The following is a 7,353-nucleotide window of genomic DNA, read 5'->3' as shown; positions in this document are numbered from 1 at the left end:
CCATTATAGTCTATGGGATTTTTCTAATAGCCTTTTTAACCCGTTATTGCCCGTTATTAATAATCGCCGTTATTTTGTGACGGGCGAATGAAGGGAAGAGATAGTGCATGCACTATTTCTTCCGTTACTATCGCCCGTCAAAAATAACGGCTGTTATTAATAACAGGTGATAACAGGTTAAAACGGCTATTAGAAATATCCCGTTGACTATAATGGGATTTTCTAAAGGCCCTTAGGGATTCTCAGCCCAGGACCCCCAGGATTGGTGGTGTGGAGACAGTCTCACCGGCGACGCTAATCTGAATGACATGGGCGTTCCGCCCTCAGGAGTCGCTGGCCACTCTGCATCATCTTCCAGCAGCGGGTCTTTCAGACAGGCTTCTTTGGCCCCGATCAATACATTCTGCAGCCGGTCCACAAGCTCTTGGAACATCTGAGCCACGGCCGCCGTATCTTATCAGGTGCTCGGCGCCATCTTAGGACTCTCAGACCTTGTGCTTGCTCGCTCCTCTGCCATGTTGCTCTCTCCACTGATTTCTGGCCAACTGAAGAGGCCCAGAGGCGCTGTTTCCTTTATAGTGGACTTCGGCCGCTGGCCGGGAGTACATCAGTGGTACATTGCTGACTTCCGCTCCCCCAGCAACAAGGGGCAAATCTTTAAGGTTCCACCTAGGATTTGGAAGGGCAACATAACTTCCACACCCAGGGGCAGGATGCTGACCAGCGCGGGACTTTTTCGCGCACTTCTGCACATTTTTAACTCTTTCAGGTACAGCCAGCACTTTGTTACGCATCATAACTTCAGCCCGTAGTTTACACATGGTGGGCACAACTTTTTTGGCAGATAGCAGACTTTTCTTCTCCTCCCCCTCTATTTCACAAGCGCCGCACAATAAACAGATTTCACTGACAAAGTCCTGTACACTTTCTGGCACCACTTATTGCATCAGCATGCAAATTTTCAGCAATACTGGACACAGTTCAGACTGGGGGGGAGTACTTTTTGCAAAAGGCGCATACCCATATCCTGTCCATGATGCCAAAAGTTGTGGTGAGGGTGTGATGAGGGCAGATGTTATTATCCTGGGGGCAGATGGCATTAACTCCTAGTATTCGTGACACCAGGGTTGGATGTGAAAATGAAAAAAAAAAAACATTTTTTTTCACTAAAAGGCTGGTGTTACCCTACATTTTTCATTTTCATAAGGGAGAATAGGAAAAAAGCCCCTTAAAATTTGTAACCCCACTTCTTCTGAGTAAGATCATACCCCATATGTGGATTTAAAGTGCTCTGCGGGCAAACTACAATGCTCAGAAGAGAAGGAGCGCCTTTGGGCTTTTGGCAAGAGAATGTGTCCGAAATTGAAGGCCATGTGTGTTTACAAAGCCCCCATAGTGCAGAACAGTGACCCCCCCGCATGTGACCTCATTTTGGAAACTACACCCCTCACGTAATGTAATAAGGAGTACAGTGAACATTTACGCCCCACAGGTGTCTGACAGATTTTTGGAACAGTGGTCTGTGTAAATGAAAAATTAAATTTTTCATTTCAACAGCCCACTGTTCCAAAGGTGTGTCAAACGCCAGTGGGGTGTAAATACTCACTGCACCCCTTATAAAATTCTGTGAGGGGTGTAGTTTCCAAAATGGGGTCACATGTGGGGGGGTCCACTGTTCTGGCACCACAGGGGGCTTTGTAAACGCACATGGCCTCCCACTTCTATTCCAACCAAATTCTTTTACCAAAAACTCAATGGCGCTCCTTCTCTTCTGAGCATTGTAGTTTGCCTACAGAGCACTTTACATCCACATATGTGGTATTTCCAATGTGGATATACCCATATCATATGGGGTTACAAATTTTGGGAGGCTTTTTCTCCAATTACCCCTTGTGAAAATGAAAAATTTGGGGTAACACCAGCATTTTAGGGAAAAAAATCTCATTATCTCACTATACCCCTTGTTACGTTCCTTGAGGGGTGTGGTTTCCAAAATAGTATGCCTTGTGTTTTTTTTTTGCTGTTCTGGCATCATAGGGGCTTCCTAAATGCACCATGCCCCCCAAAAACCATTTCAGCAAAATTTGCTTTCCAAAAGTCAAATGTGACTCCTCCTCTTCTGAGCATTGTAGTTCGCCCGCAGTGCACTTGACGTCCACATATGGGGTATTTCCATATTCAGAAGAGATGGGGATACAAATTTTGGGGGGCATTTTCTCCTATAACCCCTTGTAAAAATTTAAAATTTGGGGGAAAACCAGCATTTTAGTGAAATTTTTTATTTTATTTACACATCCGACTTTAACAAAAAGTTGTCAAATACCTGTGGGGTGTTAAGGTTCAGTGGACCCCTTGTTACGTTCCTTGAGGGGTGTAGTTTCCAACATAGTATGTCATGTTTTTTTTTTTTTTTTATCTGTTCTGGCACCATAGGGGCTTCCTAAATGTGACATGCCCCCCAAAAGCCATTTCAGAAAAACTCCCTCTACAAAATCCCATTGTCGCTCCTTCCCTTCTGAGCCTTGTAGTGCATCCACAGAGCACTTGACATCCACATATGAGGTATTTCCTTACGCAAGAGATATTGGGTTACAAATTTTGGGGGGCTTTTTCTCTTATTACCCCTTGTAAATTTTCAAAAACTGGGTCTTCAAGAATATGGGAGTGTAAAAAATGAAGATTTTGAATTTTCTCCTTCACCTTGCTGCTATTCCTGTGAAACACCTAAAGGGTTAACACACTTTATGAATGTAATTTTGAATACTTTGGGGGATGCAGTTTCTATAATTGGGTCAATTATGGGGTATTTCTAATATGAAGACCCCTCAAATCCACTTCAAAACTGAACTGGTCCCTAAAAAATTCCAATTTTGAAAATGTTGTTATTAATGCATAAAGTGACAGTGGTCAGAATTGCGAAAAAGGGCTCAGTCCTTAAAGGGGTATTCCAGGCAAAAACTTTTTTTTATATATCAACTGGCTCCGGAAAGTTAAACAGATTTGTAAATTACTTCTATAAAAAAAATCTTAATCCTTCCAATAGTTATTAGTTTCTTAAGTTGATTTGCTGTTTCCTGTCTAACTGCTTTCTGTTGACTTACGTCCCTGGAGCTGTCCAGCTCCTATGGGGATATTTTCCCATCATGCAAGGGATATTCTCCCATCATGCACAGCTCCCGGGACGTGACATCATCATTGAGCAGCTAGGCAGAAAACTTCAGAAGCTAATAACTATTGGAAGGATTAAGATTTTTTAATAGAAGTAATTTACAAATCTGTTTAACTTTCCGGAGCCAGTTGATATATAAAAAAATATTTTTGCCTGGAATACCCCTTTAAGGCGAAAAAGGGCTGAGTCCTTAAGGGGTTAAGTGGGAGAACTTGCACAATTGGTGGCTGACTAAATACTGTTTTTCCCCACTGTAAGTGAGTACACCTCTCACACTTTTGAAAATATTTTATTGTAGCTTTTCATGTGACAACACTGAAAAAATTACACTCTGCTACATTGTAAAGTAGTGAGTGTACAGCCTATATTAATGTTTAGCGTGTTATATATTGCCATTAACTTAAAATAACTCAACCCATAGCCCTGGAAATAACTGAGAACAATTGGAAATGTCCAAATTGGGCCCAAATAGTCAATATTTTGTGTGGTAACCATTATTTTCCAGCCTTAATCCTCTTGGACATGGAGTTCACCAGAGCTTCACAGGTTGACACTAGTGTCCTCTTCCACTCCTCCATGATGACATCACAGGGCTGGTGCATGATAGAGACCTCTTGCTCCCCCACCTTCCATTTGAGGATGTCCCATAAATGCTTAATAAGGTTAAGGTCTGTAGACATGTTTGGCCAGTCCATAATTTTTTATCCTCAGCTTTTTTTTTTTTTTTAACAAAGCAGCGGTAATCTTGGTGTTTTTTTTGGTCAAGTTGGAATATTGCCCTGCTGTCCAGTCTCTGAAGGAAGAGGATCATGCTCTGCTTCGGTATGTCACAGTACATGTCGGCATTCATGGTTCCCTCAATGACCTGTAGCTCCCAGTGTCAGCAGCACTCATGCAGGCCCAGACCATGATACTCCCACCACCATGCTTGACTGCTCGACAAAACATATTTGTCCTTGTACTCTTTACCAGTTAACACCATACACTTTTGAAACTATCTGAACTAGTTTTTCTTGATCTCATTAGACCACAGTAAATGGTTCCAGTAATCCATGTCCTCATTCTGCTTGTCTTAAAGGAGAACTGTGGCGCAAATCTTTTAACTTTTCCTGTGCCCGGGCTGCATAAACTAAAAAAACAAACTTTAACTCACGTTACTAAGTTCCCCCGATATTGGCGTCCCATTGCTCCGCTGCTGCTCGGCTCCCTGCTTCTCAGGCTCGAAACGTCACACTGCAGTCAGCATATTGCCGGCTGCAGCGATGTCCTGCCTTGGCCAGTGATAGTCTGAGCGCACTGTGATGTAAGGAGCCTGGGCAGCAGGGAGAAGGCATTAGAGTTATTTTTTTTTAGGAGTTAAAATTAGCTTTTTTAGTTTTTGCAGTCCGGGCACAGGAAAAGGTAAAATATTTGCGCCGCAGTTTTCCTTTAAGCAAACCTTCCAACCTCTGCAGTAATGCTGACAGCACTCATACATTTATTTACCAAAGACAACCTCTTCATATGACACTGCATGTGCACTCAACTTCTTTGGTTGACCACGGCAATGCCTGTTCTGAAAGGAACCTGTCCTGGGAAACCGCTGTATGGTCTTGCCCACCATGCTGCAGCTCAGTTTCAGGATCTTAGCATTCTTCCCATAGCCTAGGCCATCTTTCTGTAGAGCACAATTTTTTAAACAGAATCTTTATACTTACTGTATATTTTCTTGACAAGCTTGTTATCACTAAGGTTGGGTTCCCACACAATATTTCACTCAGTATTTAGAACTAATTTTGGTCAGTATTTTTTCCAAAACCAGAAGTGGGTTGAAAACACAGAAAAGGTGAAAATCTCACATTATAGTTTTTCTCTGTGTCAGTTCCACTCATGGTTTTACTTACCAAAATGTGTGGGCACATTGCCTTTTGTTTATTGTTCTCTACAAGCACATTGGATATTATGCTAGAACATTGGTAATAGATAACTTTTAGGCAACTTTTGCAAAAGCAGAAAAGGTCAACTATCAGTGTATGCATCTGCATGTCATATTGATATTAGTTTAATGATAAAACTGTTGTCCGAGGTAAAGGTCTGATGATATGACCAAGGTATGCAAAGCCAAATATGACAAACAGTTATAGCTGAAGGCTGTGAGTAAAAAATATCTTCTGCTTGGCATTAAATTGTCATATAAACAATGCAGATAGTCTTGAGTAGAAGCATCTGACTGTGATATATATATATATATATATATATATATATATATATATATATATATTAATGTATTTGTTACTTTGTCAGAAAGGTAAACATAAAAAATGCAAATTACAATTATAAGATTTCTGTTTTTTGTTATGATGCCATCTAACTGAAAAATTATAGAATCTTATTATGTACTCCAAAATAAACCGAAACCAAGACACAGCTACGAAAAAAAAAGTTATAGTTGCGAGAAAAAAAAGGACCAAAGAGGTGGTTGTGAAAGGGGTACTCTGGTGGAAAACAATTTGTCACAAATCAACTGGGCCAGAAAGATAAACAGATTTGTAAATTACCTCTATTAAAAAAAACCTTAATCCTTCCAGTACTTATCAGCTGCTCTATACTACAGAGGAAGTTGAGTTGTCTTTTCTGTCTGACCACAGTGCTCTTTGCTGACACTCTTTTTTATTATAAAAGTACAAAACTTATACAAAAACACAAAACAAGCTTAACCAGCTATAACATAAATAAGAAATAAACTGGTACCAAAACACAAAAACAAAACCCTGCCTAACCGGCCAGCCCAGCTTTACAAAAAAAATAAAAAATAAAATATGCCAGCCCACCTAACTGAACCAAACAACACACTCACACACATACCAAAAATGAACATAAAAATAGCATAACTTGGCTTATCAAAATATGAAAATAAAATTTAGCACTACCTGGCTACAACTCAAAACCATCCATACTCGGGAAACACAACGCGAAAACAGAACAGAAAATATAACAAGCACACCGCTACAAAAAAAAAATAAAATAAAATAAAATATAAAAGCACAACTTGGCTTAGCAATATAAACATAGAATTTAGCACTTCCTGGCTACAAAAAAATAAATAAAAATAAAAATTACAAATTTAAAACACATACACCATACCAAATAAACTGAAATAAACCAAATAAACCATTTAACAACATAATAACTGGTCCGACTGCCATAACTACTGTAATGCTATAATATAAAAAAAATATATATATAAACAATATACATACAAAATCACATGAACATAATAATATAGTATTTAACTAAAAATAAATATATACACTACAGAAAACCTACAAAAACAATAGAACACCCTACCAAAATCCCTACACTAAAACTGTACCCTCTCCCACACCACCCCTCCTGCACATGGGTCAGAGTCCATACCGTTCATACACAAAGTCCTGTCCCTAACTGACCCATGTCAGATACCCAAAAGAAAAGCACAACACCACCACCCACAAATACACCCTCCCCACCTAGCACTCCTCCCAACCAGCTTACACACAAACTTATACATACTAACATATACACACTGAACTAAAACCATCTTAGGCCCAAGTTTGGTCGCCTGTAAGCCCTTCTTACCATATCAGCTTAAAACAAAACAAAACAAAAAGCTAGCGTGCACATGCATTAGCCCACCACCAGGGAGAAGCATGGCAGACTTGATACATCAAAATAATTTTAAACTCTTTCCCTAACTCCCCCCTACAATTTTCCTAATTATATCCCTCCAATAAAACTGACCCTGCTCTTACCCTATCACTATCCCTATAGCACTGCCCCTAACCAAAATAAAGGTACTCTACTTAAAAGGTCTAGTACCTAGGGCACATCAAAAGAAAAACCTCTCCACAGGAGAGAAGCCCTACTGGTACCAAGACTGCCATACTCCAAAGACCTGATCTTCCCGAGGTCACCAGTGATATTCCTACAGACCTCCACCTCGGAGAGGATTTTCTGTTGGGTCGACACTAAACACCGTGCGTTCCACGTGTAGTACCTAACCACTAAGCTAACTAAGAATAAAGTGCCCCGGTCTCGGCCACCCAGGTTCCTAAATGCCCCATAAGCCCACTCCGGATATGTAAGGCCGGCAAGTTGACTCCAGCCAATGGAAGCACCCACCCGATTGTAGACCCCTACATTAAAGGGACAATGAAGCAGGAAGT

Source organism: Hyla sarda, chromosome 3 (genome assembly GCF_029499605.1).
Source record: "Hyla sarda isolate aHylSar1 chromosome 3, aHylSar1.hap1, whole genome shotgun sequence".
NCBI classification, from domain to species: Eukaryota; Metazoa; Chordata; class Amphibia; order Anura; family Hylidae; genus Hyla; species Hyla sarda.
This window is presented reverse-complemented; position numbering follows the sequence as displayed.